This window comes from Eleginops maclovinus, chromosome 10, assembly GCF_036324505.1.
Source record: "Eleginops maclovinus isolate JMC-PN-2008 ecotype Puerto Natales chromosome 10, JC_Emac_rtc_rv5, whole genome shotgun sequence".
Taxonomy (NCBI): domain Eukaryota; kingdom Metazoa; phylum Chordata; class Actinopteri; order Perciformes; family Eleginopidae; genus Eleginops; species Eleginops maclovinus.
Window position 1 is genome coordinate 12933486 of NC_086358.1, and position 15407 is coordinate 12948892.

Sequence of the window (15407 nt, forward strand, 5' to 3'; positions counted from 1 at the left end):
CACTGAGTGATTGCCCTTCAAACACAGTGTTTACTATCTGATCTGCAGCAGTTTTAGAGGCTGATATTGTTTTGTAGTGATGCATTACTGAGAACAAGAGTAATAATTTAAGTAATCAGTAATTGGATGTGTGAACCAACCACTGGTGTACTTCATTTAGGAATCATCTTGTTTTTTGTCAAAGTTGCAGGGTGAAATTGTTGGCTTTAGGGTCTGATTTTTAAATTTCTGCATGGGATCTTTACGTAGTAAAGTGATCTACTTGTATAGGTGGATGATTCTGCTTGCAGTGACATAATATAGTTGCATGAATGATAATAGGTACCTGTCAAGCTTGTTTCTATTCTCTCTTTTGATCCTGGAGCCACACTTTATGTATGCCAAGCTCCGTGCAACATTAAAACGTATTCATTTGTTGCTCTGGCTATCATTTTCCTGCTCTATATAAAAAAAAAACTAAAAGAAAGATTTTTTTTTAAAAAACTGTCTGGTTGTGTTCCTTTAAACCAAGTGAAAGTAGAAGAGCTTTGAGTAATGGAATATCATATAGCCTCTATGTTACCTCATGCAGTGAGAAATGCTTTAAGTATTCAGGAGGTGCCCTGTATTAGAGCTACCTTAGTTTTTGTTTATTCCAGCACACTAATGCTCTGCAGAAAGATTTATGTTTTATTTTGGTAATGTTTATGGACTGGGTCTACTGGTATGGAAAAGATGTAGCTTTTTTCAGAAACAAAAGGTTCAGATTTATCCGACTGCTTGTGTTAATGGAGGAAAAGTAGCTATGAGAGTTGTATAAACAATTGAGGAAATAATACATTGAGAAGCAGCCAGAGCTGTTGTGGAATCCTTGCGAGATTCACACATCTAGAAATGAATTATCTCATCCATATCACCCCTTCCAGCAATGTTCATTACACATATCGTGGGTTAACAAAGACAATAATAGATATATAAGATATTGATTCCAAGCCCTTTTAAGTAACATTTGACCTTTCCAACAACACGTCACTCACTACATTAGATAGCAAAGGCAGGTAACCACTGACGTGCCTGTTTCAGTGCTGCAACAACGCTCCACAAAGATTGCCGTTTGTCCCCATTCATCTTACACACTGCTCCCACTTTAACATATTGGCATTTCTGAGGTGCTTGGCGGTAATTGTCAGCCACACGGCGGCTCCTCATTTGTTTCACTGACATTTTGCCTTTGGTTGATTGTGTATTTAACAGGGGAAGGAAAGCAAAATTAATTGGAGAGAGGCCCTAATCTGTCTGCTTGAAATGTCACCCCTGTATTGTGATGCCGACACTGACACTGTGGCACACAAGAGGCAGCGACAGAAGGGAGAAATGTAGTGAAAGGGAACAGGAAAAAGAAAACAGAAAAAGAGGGAGATAGAAGAGAAATACATCTGTCTCTGAAATCAATAGTGCTCAAAGACTTCATTCTTGTCCCTGTGGGTTTTAACCTCAACCTTACGCTACAAAGATTAAAAATGACCAAACATTTATGTTCTTGGGTCTTAACTTGCGTCTCTGAGCTCAGACAAATAAGTTAATCTATCCGGAGTTGCACTGCTGCTTCGGAAGGAGGATTTGTTGTTCTACTCTGGTTGCTCTGTAATACGCCATCTGTACAGTAGTATTAAAGTTTATATGCAAGGCATAACTGAACAAGACAACTAAAGCATTATTATTGAGCACTCCACAGTCTCTAGCCAGGCTCTATCTATTGAATCATTTTCAAAATGTCACCGCTAACCCAAGGGAGGCTCCACAGCACAATGACGGCAACCCAGAGATCCAAACTTGCTTTCCTATCTATTACAAGCGTATACAATTGTGCCTGGTTCAGCTGTTGATTTTAAAAGGCAAAGCTGCCGTACAAAGGCAAATGTAGCTATGTTAGCTACTTTTAAATAACATCCCAACCTTTATTTATGGGTAGCAATTGAACAACTTTTTGAGGCAGGAACAGGTGTTATAAATCTTAAATTTACAGAAACTTTTCACTTAAACTCTTGTTTATTTTAAACTGGATTGCATTGTTGGTAATTCGGAGTAATACTGTCAGGACTAATTTTGCCCTAACCTTCATTGTAGGGATTCAGGAAGTCAGGCTAGACGATGAATATTGGGGCAAGCATCACAAGCATTCAGATGTCTGTACGTCCGACAAAGTTAAACACAGAAATTCCTCACCAATGTGATCAAGTTATAGTATGTAATGATGTTTTGCAATGCATCTTCAAATTCAAAGGGAGATACTGGGGAATTTCTCCTTTTTTCCCATTTTTAAGATCGGACAAAGATGTCTTTCCCCTGCATCTGATATGGTATGAAAGATATGTGCTCATTCTTTAACGCAGATTCCATTGCATGTGCTTCTAAGATGTCGGTGCTGATTTGAGCAGCATATTTCTTTCAAGTTTCGAGGCACAGGAACTCTCTTCCCATCACATACTGTAATATGTCTCCACACAATGGCATGTCCCCTGCTGTCCACCCACTCACTGTCTCTCCGGACAGCCTGTGAGACACATAGTTTTGTACAAGCCTTGACACGTTAGATCCGCTGCTGGCACTCATATGTAGGGGGAAAAAATGTCTCCTATAATTTGGGTCATTCTGGATTTTTATGCATTTTCCCCCAATAAAAACCGACACATACAGAGGCAGCAATGTTATGTTTGTCTTGTGAATTACTGATTTTCTTTTTGTAGTACATTCTTTGTAGCTTGCTATTGTTTTTGTGCCAAGCCACTTTCTCTAAATGACCTCAGACGAGGGCGTTGACAGCAAAGGATGTCATAGAGTTGCATCATGCTTGTCAAAGGAGTTTAATTAATCGCAGGTCTTTATCATTGATGCCATTAAATGAAACACTTTTTTTTCTTGTTGTTACTTGAAGCTTTATTCAAAATGTTGTTTTAGTTCAGATATGTCAATGTTTTTTCACCAAAACCATCTTACTCATATTGTAAGAGAACATATTTTCCACTGTAGCATAAAGTATAACATTCTCAAGTTCATGTCATACTCATTTAACATTATTACTATTATATTCATCATATTATTTTTTATATTATTTTTGCAAATTTCTTACCTAAAAATATAAATATAGACATCTGATTTTACATAATACATATCCATCAGAAATGATCAATCAAACACGCTCAATCATCCATCCATTCATTCATTCATTCTTTCATAATGACTTTCTGAGCTGTTCTATATACGGACAGTAATCATGTGAAATGAATAATTTGTGGTTAAAGAATTTGAAAGACAACTTTTAGCAGATTTGAAGAAAACCTCTTGGCATCACTTTTATAAAGAGTGAGTGATGATGATCCTGGAAAAGCAGGGTATGATGCCCAAGGTCAGGTCCTTTAATTGGGAAAAAAGGACAAACAATCATGAATAATAGCAAAGATTATCTTAACTCTAGACTCTAGAATTGAATTCCAATATACATACAGAAGTACATCAAAAGACGCTTTTTAAACGTCATGGTTATATTTTTCTGTTTGCATAGATTCACCAGACACAAAATCAAATTCCTTGTATGTGTAAATGTACTTGCGAATAAACTTGATACTGATTCTGATTCACATTCATTTCAGCAGTAAATTAGCTTGTCGGACATCAGAGTATCTTATGACAATGACATGGCAGTTGTATAAGCTTGTATTTGAGGTTGACACTTACATACGAACATGCGGATGCACATGCCGCACCAGGCGACGACACTGGAGATCTGAAGTGCCCGGCCGCACTCTGCACTCATCAGACAGTTCCTTGTCTTCAAGCAGCATGCAGGACACTTCGTCCCTGAGCTTTTAGTCTCTGTCTCCTCGTATCTCCGGGGCTGAGACTGCCTCGTGTCGTGGCTCTTCTCATCCCACTCCTCACTTTCACCTTTTCCCATGATGCTTGTTTTGTTTTTTTCCCAACAAAAGTCAAGTGGAGTACAATAGTTTGAGGACAGAGCTGTGGAGACAATGACAGGAATGTATTATCGTATGTGTGTCACAGCTTCACCACAGCTGAACTCTCACAGGGGATAATGTGAAGCATATTATGTGTCGACTCCCATTCTCAGGCTTCACAAAACAGGCTTTGTTTACAATAACAACAACAACTGTCCAAAATGTCATAATGCTGTGATTTCGGCTCTGTTCGTTTGGACTTGGCAGCTCTGACTGTTACAGTGAACGCTATGACTCAAGCTTTGTTCGTTGCACTTACTAGGCGGTGTATTGTTTTTTCTCCTCCAGCTTACTTCAGGCTACTACGCAGGTAACATTCCTGCATTAAACACTTCCTTAAAATGTCGAGGACATTGTATAATCCAACAAACACACAATATAACTCTGCTAGACTGTACCCTACTGAATCTGTGTGTCTTTATATACTTAAAGATATCTTTATATGCAAAAAGATACACAGATTAAAAGGTTTGACCTGGCCAGAATGGTTTTATTTAAAAAAGCAAGCCATGTCATATTAAAGCCCCAATCAAATAACATTATATATATTTGTTTTCAGTAAATATTAATACAAATACTATTAAAATGCAATGAAATGGAACTTAAGATTGGCTTTGCCAACGTGTATGTTATAAATATTGTGCGTATGACACTGAAGTCTTCGAATCTTGAATCTTTAACAGTATATACATAAGGAAAAATCCTTTTTAGCAATACAGAGCAGAACACATGAAAAGCACATCTGTTCACTTTCATTAGAGTAGAATTATCTCCCAAAAGTGTGAATCATTAACACTGCAGCCCAAACTTAAGTCCCTTTATGAACACTTTATTGAGTGAAGTCACATTGATTTGACAGATTAACAATTCTTCCGCACTGATGATCATTTCTCGGGCCAGGAGTTGAGGCCCCCTGTTTTAACTGTCGGATACAATTGCTCCCCACAGACATTATCAGATATTAAGTGATAACCCTGATGGTGAAATAACGTCTTATCTGTGCCATCCGATGGCTCCCCATTTATTACCACTGACAGCAAATTAGATTGCTGGCATCTGGAGGGTATACCGGCATTTTGAGTGCACCTTTCCATCTCATTCTGCTTTCAAAACTCCATTGGTTTTCAATCATAAGTAATGAAATTCCATCAGCCTCCTCGGCCATGAAAGCGACTTGGAAAGGAAGTGAGAGACGGCCATTAAGAGTAGAGAAAACGAGCCTTACCCTTTGCTTTCAGAGTCGCCTCTCTGTCGGGTCGAATCTTTTCTTTTTGTAGAGTAGACTTTTGTTAGAGCAGAGCACTGAACACCTTCACCCTAGCAGAGACTCACAGGCTGTTTATGGGGAACAGGGTGTCAGCCTCAGATTACATGAACAGGGCAGGTGTGTCTTCAGGTATAACAGGTTTTACCGCCCTGCCCAGAATGATTTATTTACAGAAACAAGCCTCTTAAAGGTGTATCTAAGAGGCCCCACCAAAATAAAATTCAATTTATTTAAAATCCAGATTCTCCAATTATTTTTGACAGTTTGTTTACTTTAAGTATTAACTTTATCATATATGTTAAAGTGGCACTCTAATGCACATTTTCAGATTTCAGATTTGTATTTTGTGTCTCTACTGTGATATGTTTACATGCTTTAAAGTTCAAAAAGCTCTTTATTTTTCTCATACTGCCTGTGCTGCAGCACCTCTTTTCACCCTCTGTCTGAAACCAGAGCCCAGTCTGCTATGATTGGTTAGCTGGTCGGCTCTGTTGTGATTAGTCAGCCGCTTAAATTATAATAATTATTTTAAATTATGATCATTTTATAAATACTTAAAATACTCATTAGTCATTTGTAAATTAAAGTATTTTAATCTGTTTATGAATATTTTTAACATTTGTCTGGTTTAAAGTATTATGTTGCCTTACATAAAGATGGATACACAGACAGAACTGGTTTGTGAAGTAACATTTCAACATTCAATTTGCATAACTTAAATTAATTCCACACACAGTATTATTGTGTATTAATAGCCAACAACTATTTCTACTCAAATGCGTGACAGAATATGTTAATAAGTGTGTTCCTTCGGTCTTGCTGAGGAAATGCAATCAAACTTTAATAAATAATTACACAGGATATTTAATTGATTAGACAGCACATTTCATTTCATGATGAACAAGGATGAATCTAGGAAAAAAAGCAATTTAGCGAAGCAATTAAAGCACACACAATTGGAATGTATTCAAAGTATTGCATTCCATTTCGAAACAGAATTACTTATTGAACAGTTTATCATCTATTAATAAAGCCACATAAAGGTAATTCATTAATTTTGTCTCAACAATGCTGTGTGTGTGTGTGTGTGTGTGTGTGTGTGTGTGTGTGTGTGTGTGTGTGTGTGTGTGTGTGTGTGTGTGTGTGTGTGTGTGTGTGTGTGTGTGTGTGTGTGTGTGTGTGTGTGTGTGTGTGTGTGTGTGTGTGTGTGTGTGTGTGTGTGTGTGTGTGTGTGTGTGTGTGTGTGTGGGTGGATACTGTCAACAATATAAGAAATGTCTGAATAGTTCTCTCTCATTGAGCATTATGTTATGCTGGAACGATCCGGCAAAAAGGTGCTTACTTTGTCCAAGGACATACATTTGTTGCACTTAATTGCTCAAATTTGCTGTAATAAAATAATACGCCAAATAACTACCTTCCATTCTACTTTGTCGATCATTGAGATAAGTGGAAGCAGAAACAGTCATGAGTAAAATGTACTATTTATTTCTTTAATTAGGGAAAATGCACATCAATTAAATGAGCACTTTTGACCATCATGTTACTATGCCGGATTTAGCCCGAAAAGCATATTTTCATCCGCATTTTTCCAATATTCACTCTCTTTTTAGCTCTGTTTTGGTCTGTATCAAATTTTGGGAATTATATCTCACTAACTAGGTGCTACTTCTTCCACTTGCTCGATTAGTTAGTCACTTACCCTGCTGATTGTTACTTAACAGGCAGCTTAGGGAGAATTTATTCAAAACCTTTATTTACTCAATACAGCTTCTGCTCTTGCTGTAAACAAGGTTTATTTTAAATGGTGAGTGTGAACAAAAACAGTACATTTGTGGGCCAAAAAAAACAAATAGACTGAAACAATCAATCAAGGCGATCTCACAGCTCTTCAGACAGCTACTTCTTACATATGATTTCTCACCAGAAATCACACGTCTGAAAATAAATCCACTGTGTGTTATGGAGTGTTCAAGGAGACAGTAATTCACATGGACAGCCAGGGTTGAAGCAGATGTGAAGTGTCTTTAGCCAAGACACTGATGGGTTTCTAAACTTTCTAGTCAAGAACAAGGAAAAAGAGGTGAGCAGAAGCCTGACACGTACCAAATCATATTTTGTCGAGTTTAGCAATTAAACAACTACATTTTGTAATGGTACTCAATGCAGTATGTACCATGTGGAGTTACAGACAACAAAAAACACTGTCTTCTACTGATGTTTATCACATTTGAGACATTCAAGGTGCATTTCCAATTGGGAAAATCTCAAAATCCATTTCATGTTGATAGCCACGTGCAGAGTAACAACATTATGATTCTGATTCTGGGAAATGTTCCCAAGAGGACCGCTGATTTTTTTCCTTCTTCGCCCTTTTTTGCATTCGCTGCCAGCAGGGATCTTTTTCTGGGTGGTGATTCCACAGTTAACGTTCCTCTAGTTTTTTATTACTGATCTTCTTTGCTTTGCCTCAAATCGAGACTCCTTTATTTCCTGTGGAAGGCTCATAGGAAACCAATCTGAACTCTGATGGTGTTATTGTTCTGTAGCTATTACATTGTAAAATCAGCATCTACTTTATAATGATGGGTTAAAGTAAATAGGTTGTCTATTGCCACTTTAACTCTTGCTTACTTCAGCCAAAAGAAAATTGGTAATCAGAAGCATTGTTTGACTGTTATTTCACAAGGCTGTTAAATGGTAACAATGTGTAATGGTAATGAGATTTTATAGAGAGTCAACTGTAGTCCGGGTAGCCCATGTGAAACCATACCACTTGGTGTATAATCTGAGCTGCTTGTGACAGCAGGACACCATATGGCATTTGCACTTTGCTTTCCTCCATTTTTTCCTTTTTCTGTTCAATTGCTTTATTACCCAAGCAGGCAATATCTTTCAATATCTGGCAGGAACAAGACAAGCAGTCCATCTCATCAGAGCACAAGCTCGCGCAGCCACCACGCTCCCAGGACGCACTCTGTCAGCTGCTTTTGTACACAGCCACTACTGTTTCTGCTATTCTCAGGGCTGTAGGAGAGGATACATCAACAGCTAGCTGAGGAAGAATATGAGGAGCTGTGATGTTTAATGAGTACAAGAAGGAAGAATATGCTACCCTTGGCAGCGTATTATTCTCGATGATGGTGCACATGCCACCTTCATTCGTTTTACAGTGAAGGCTGCATCGGAAGACAGAAAACCTTTCCTTAAATCTGGTTTGTTCCTTCAAAAATCGCAACTTTACAAAACTGTGACTGGTTTTCGTCTGCAGTTTACTGTCAAAGTTCTGCTTTCTGCTTTGCTGTTATGCTTAGTGAACAGTATTGCATCCAGGAAGACCTATCTTTCTGCTCTGCTGGTAGTTTGCTCATGAAACTCTGTCAAAACATCTGCTTCGGCCTGTTCTCACCAATTTGTCGCTCAATTCCGCCAAGCTTTAACATCCACCCTCTGTTGCCATTCTGCATCCATTCAATTCGTACCCTCAGACCTTTTTACCTGTCACCTTCATGCTCACCTGTGTCAACTTTCTTTCATCAGAATTCCAGTGGCCCATTTAGATTTGCTCTCTGCAAGATGGTACATTTAGCTACGTGTCGTTCTTTCCAGTCATCCTGAGCCGTTTAACTTTAAATATACTCCCTCATGATGTGTTTTATATTAACTATATTAATACAAATCTGCATATTGTATTTAAAATTCATTGTTTAAAAAGATTCACTTCACTCATTTCACCTTAAACTTGAGAGTTGCTAGAGGACATTAGACTGTAAGCAAAGTCCTTTTGCGATGTTACCAGATCAGAAGATGCTGACAGCTGCAAAAAGCGAAAGGACATAAGCACTGCTGATTATGCACCAGAGACCTTTAAAGGTTAGAAATGATTGAGATCATTTGCACCGCAAATTAATCAATCTTTTTGTATTGATTTTTGCCTGGATTTTAACACACTTTTGAAAATCAACACAGTCATCTTTTAAAGATTTAAAGTGCCTGTGGTGTGTTAGTGAGGAACGTTCTAGACATCTGGCTACGGAATTAGAATCACCTATTGAACTGTAGGTTGGTTCAGACGAAACTCTGCCAAATTAATTTTAAATGTAGAATAATGTCACAAATAAAGTTCATACATGTAAGCAAACATGTATGTAATCGACTCTTAGGTGAATGCAAACTATGTAAAGCTAGACTCCGGTGTTAGTGGTGACAATAACAACATTCTCTAGAGGAATGTTGACCTCTACAGGTGGATTTGTCAGCAAATCCTCCTAATTATGCAACCTAGTGTGTCACTTTGTACCTGCCCTCTAGAATGACACATACACGAGAATCGTTTTCTGATTTGACTCACCTATCAGTTGTCTTTATAAACCATTACAAACTTCTATAATTGTGCCGTACTGTATAGTGAGGCTTTTGAAATGCTACAGTTATTAAGAGTAAGCAGAGCAGCAACGCCTTGATTATAAGCCGTGATGAAAAAGGTGTTATGCTTAAAAGTCTTCTGAAATCAGTAGTTTGTTCAACAAAATACATTTATTTGAAATCTTTTTTTTTTGTTCAGTGACTTTTACCCTTTCTTAACGATGACATTTATATACTTTAACATAATATGATACTGTTTGCACTGTTTCTTTAAATGAAGTTTAATAAGTAATGAAAAAAATATCTCTACATGTGCAGTATAAAGCAATTAAAAATGATTTGCCATAGCTGAGTGCTGTGTCTCAAGTGAGCATTGTCAGTTTATTGTCATGCCTGAAACGACTCAGCAGAGAGCCATCATAACTCCTGAACGACTTCAAAAGTTCAACTTAATTTAAAATGGTTATTTTCTCAGGTTATTGCCTTTTCTGCATGGGAATGTATTTTGTATCATCCACCGCTGTTCCTCATGTTTTTTTTTATTAAACAGAAAATCACAAATTTAAAAAATTGCCAGCTATTAACTTCTTGTGTTAGGAATTTGGCCTTTGGAGGAGTAGTCTGTGGCGCGTATGTTTTTCATCTATGAGTACTATTCTCCATCTGACAATATCTTAACTTTTATCCACCTTGAATCTGTTTTGCTTTGCTCACCATGTCTCTGCTGTAACACTAATCTATTACTGTTCTCTTGTATAATACCACACCAAGTTATATATATTGTGCTCCAATTGCACCTTAACTATGTTTTTGTTCTTTAACAAACATAGGTCACATGGTATCCATACACACATTTATTCTGTATTGAATCTGAACAGAGGCGGTTGTTGAATGGCTGTCAACATGCAAATGTGACCTTGATCATCCCTGAGGGGAAGAGGCGCCCATAAATCCAGCTATTATGCCATACTGTCGTTATTAATTGTGCTGCAACACAGATGGTAAATACAACCTCCTAGGCATTTGTTGGGATATGACAGGTCATCATGATATCTCACATCAGGTGACACATAAAATTACAAGAGCTGTGTTAGATTTGCATGCCAAGGAAGCCATGATAATGTATAGATCATTACATTAAAGGAACATTAATTTGGTTACACATTTATATTATGTAATACACATTAGTAGCATATTGACTCATTATTTTTTATTACAAAACACTTAATACCTTCATCTGCATTAAGATATTTTACAACTACTAGGCTGTAGTTTTCCCTCGATAATTTTCGAATTACTACTTTTTGACCGTCAGATAGGAAGCTGTCGCAAATAAATGATGATATTTGCTCAGTATGGCCGTTAACCATCAATCCATTTATTGTTTCCATATGACTATATATTAAGGCTTTAGGAATTAGCTTTTTGCTGTTCTCTAAAATAAAATTGAACTGGTTCTTTAACTATTGGCTTTTGCATTTAGCAGTTAGCTTGATTCCAAACACTTTCTCCCTTTTAAAGATTTATTTTGAAACCTTTTCTGCCTTTTATTAACAAGGCTGAATAAGGACACTAAAGGAGGAGAGAGAAGGGACAACAGGAAGCAAATGGTTGCAGGATCATATAAAACATATGAACAGGCCTATACAGAGCAATGCATATTACAATTATTATTCATGTAAAAATAAAAAGGCGCTCTTTCTTAGAATAAATAACCAGTAACAACAAAAGTTAATGAGGAAAAACTTGAGGAGTTGTTGAATATGGTATTGAGATTGAGGTATTGATAAGTGTGTTATGATGAGTGATAGATAAAGAAGCAATAATGCTTTTACAGCAGTGGTACAGATTGCTTTTTGACATTGGTTTTTGAGATAGGTCTGCTTCTTGTTCTTGTCCTTGTGCATCAGCTAATACAAGTCAGTAACAGCCCGACTAGGAAGCACATGCTCAGCTGAATTTTGCAGCCTGGGGTTAGAAGTGAGTTTGACCACATATGAAACGCACCATTTAGCCCGTGTTTGCCATTCCTCCCTCTACTCAGCATGAAGATAATTGGATATAAAACATCAGTGAGAAGTCATAGCTCTCCTCCCTTAACCCGGCGTGCCCTCATGGCTCCAAATCACACAATAAAACACCACTAAACCTCATCAATGGCGCTTTAAATGTGTTGGAAGGAGCAGAATGGTTCAGTAGTCCATTCTATAATTCATTTGGATGAAATTCTCATTGACCTCAACCCCTGCTAGTTTCTTTATGTTCCCTGCTGCTGTATCAAATCTCAGCTCAAGCATTTTTGTTCTGCCTCTGAATCTTTTTTAGTGTTCTTATATATGATTAAGTTTAATGGCTGGCTGACTTTAGACAGACATCTGAAATAGTACAGTATATTGAAAAACTTAACAGGTCCCCATGTCGATCCTCACATCGGGGACACTTTGTAGGTTGCAATTACTTGGATAGCAACCATTTTTTCTTCTCTCACTCTCTGACACTTTTCTCTCCCTAAAGGTTTATAGATTATATAGCTGAGGCAGCCAAGACTAAACAATCAAGTTCACTTTAAGTTTTCCCTTCAGGGTGTCTCAAAAGGATAATTACTTGTCTCACTTACTGACTTGGCTGCTTACTTGTTTACCGACTGACTTACTTCTTACAGTAAAAGATGTATTATGATCGAATACAATTGAAAATCCTCGGGACACCAATTTGAGACTGATATGGGGACTTTCAGTCATTGTTCAAGAATAATGTGGCATAAATGGTTATATATTTTTGACGTGCATGTCATGTAGGTTTATGTGGACTGTGACAGTCCACTTAATGACATTTTGATCAAACATAAAATAAACAGGCAATGCAGATTTCACATTCAGCTAGACGTTCACAAGACATTAACACTTTAACATATAAAACTTGGTCATGATACCATTAGTGTTGGGTTATTTTACCTTTTAAATGTCTCTTGTTACATTACATTGTTACTACTATTAAAAAGTTAGTGTTAAATACTGAGAAGCTACTTGCTAGAGTACTTCTGGGTAACAACATATTAAAAACCCCTCTTACGAAAAGATGGAGACTCTTAATTTGAACAGAGCACTTGGATTTACTTGGAGTGACAGATTACTCGTAGAAAATGTATCTAAATAAACAATGAATTGGTTCCAAAACAAACTGCATTAATTTACTGTTGCAAAACAGCAATACTGAGCACCCCAAACCCCAGTTATCAAGTATACATTCTGGAACTGCTCCATAGACAATGAATCAGAAAATATTTTACGAGAGGCTGAGAGCACCATGGGCATGGGTTGTGAGTATACTGTATGAAATATCTCATAAGTAATCTGTGAAAAAAAACAGACATTCTTTAGGTCCACAAAATCATTTTCCAATTCATTCTCTATGGAACAGCTCCAGATTAAATATTGCAGACGTCAAAAGTTTGTGACCTCTGGTTTCTGGATTAGCAATAGAATAGCTTGTGTTCTAACATGTTGATGGATCCTTGTCCTGGGAAATAACACACTGGGATTCTAAATGTCGGTGGCATTCCCCTTACACACCATCTGCAAGATACTTTTGTGACAGACTCAGGAGGAACCTACTGTCAGTCAAAGCTGTGCTGTGGACCACTATATTTCTTATTCGTCTCATATTCATGGGTTGATAATGGAGTCTACATAAAGAAGGAGCTTCCCAGTTTTTGGGTTGGGATGAAACATCAATCCCCAGAGATGAAAGGCCTTACTTATAATGTTATTAGGCTTTGCTGCCCTTATCGGAGAGAGAAAAAGTGTAGTTTGGGAAGTGTGCATGTGTGTGAGTGTGCATCTGGTGTAAAAGCATGAAATATACCTGCAGTGAAGGGTACAGCATAAATGTGGCCACTCTAACTTTTTTTAATTTGGATTGGCAAGTCAACTGCCAGGATGGCAATATTTTATCATCAAGTCGTTTTCAGAGTACCCCGCTCTGAGGCAGAGTGGCTCTCCATCATGTTTGTCAGAGGGGACTTTATTGAAGAACACTGAGACTGGATTGGATGCCGGGCACTCATCGATGTTTGTGGAAAGGGTTGTGTGGGGGCGGGTATTGGTGGAGTGATTATATTGAATTTGCAGCCGTCCGAGTTTCTTAGTTTTTAACAAGCCGTGCCCTGAGTCAATCCTAAGAGTTTGCATAGCGCCATGGTGTGAATAGGGCTAAGGCACAATAAACATATTGTGTTCCTCCATTTATGTTGACAACAAAATGGCAGCAGCAAAGAAGTGAAACATGTTCACCTGGAGGCTTGGTTTCTGAAGGTCTAGGGATCATGTCCTCGCTCTCACAGAGAAATAAAAAGCACTCACAGCCATGCAACAATATTATGCTTCATTGTGTTTGCCTTTTCCTCATTTTGTGCTGTTATGGAGTACGTAGTACACACAACTCCCATTTGAACTATTCCTTGCTGATAGAAAAAATACATCATTCATTCATATTGTTTTCTGTCTGATCAACACTAGCATTATATAGAAATGACTTCAACGTTGAATGTTTTATCTCTTTCTTAACAGTAAATGCTTTAAATGAAAAAGGGGAGCACTATTGAAAGCCGTTAACTCAAGTGGATAACGTTCCTTTTCGGTGTAGTTGTTCAACACACAATTGCGAACTAAAAGATGTCAAAAGAACCAAGGGCATACTTTTCAATACACAGCTTTGGAAAGACCATTCATCCAAGTTTTTCTTTACAACTTAAATTTGGAGAGCTGCCATGTGATGATTAGGGTTAAGTCATTTCAGAAAATGACACAATAAACTGAAATTACTCATTGAAAACAATTGTTTAACACATTTAAAGAGGACATACATATCATGCTTATTCTCAGGTGTTTATAAAAAGTGCTTCATTTTTCTCATACTGCCTGTGCTGCAGCAATTATTTTCACCCTCTGCCTGAAACCTGAGCCCAGTCTGGGCTGGAAATGTCCCGCCCCTTAGCCTGTCATGGACAATTTGTTGGAGCGCTAGCCAATGGGAGCATGAGTTACATAGTGTTTTCACTTTGTTACAGGAGTGAAAAAAAGGAGCCCAGTAGAGGCATGTCAGGCAGGGGGAAAGTGCGGGAGATAACTTTTTTTTATCCCTGGAGGGATTTTAGCCTTTGCAGACCATTTACATGCACAAAAATATACCGCTCCGGAAAAAAAACAAGAGACCACTTCAGCATCAGCAGTTTTTTTTATTTTTATGGTATTCTATAAACTACTGGCAACATTTCCCTGTGTTGGAATTCAACAGAGACTGGATTGGGTGCGATACATGTCGAAATGAGATTCAAGAAAAAGGACTGTATATAACACATTACAGGTAAAGGAACAAACCTGCCAACTGTACTTTCAAAATAACCTGTAATCTTTCATGGAAGAGGGTGTTAACAATGTGTCTTGATCCCATTGTTCTAGATGCGTTGTCGAGCAATTTCAAACTTCTTAATAAGTGTATAGTGATGCACTTGTATGTTCTTAACATAGTGCTGAAAGAAAGTTTAATCATGAACCTGTAGCACACTGTTCAATAAACACGGTGGACAAAATTAAAAGTCATTCATGAGTGGACACTGGCTTTTTGGCATACTTGTTTAAAATACAATTGCCCACTTGAACCAATGACATACTGTACAAAACACATCTTGTGAAATGATGAACAAAAACAAACTTAATTTGTGCATTTCATGAAAAACACAGTGCAGTGTACTGGAATCGTTTTGGTTTTTGTGTCAGTCC

The 15407-nt window shown here is 37.6% G+C and overlaps 1 long non-coding RNA gene across 1 annotated transcript; it reads right to left on the reverse strand.

The window, feature by feature from the left end:
• Positions 1 to 2876: 2876 nt before the first annotated feature.
• On the reverse strand, positions 2877 to 5372 carry LOC134870482 (uncharacterized). Its single transcript, XR_010166571.1, has 3 exons — positions 5221 to 5372; positions 3715 to 3996; positions 2877 to 3393 (listed from the first exon to the last, which is right to left on the reverse strand). It is a non-coding gene; the product is annotated as an uncharacterized LOC134870482 (long non-coding RNA).
• Between the last annotated feature and the right edge of the window lie 10035 nt (positions 5373 to 15407).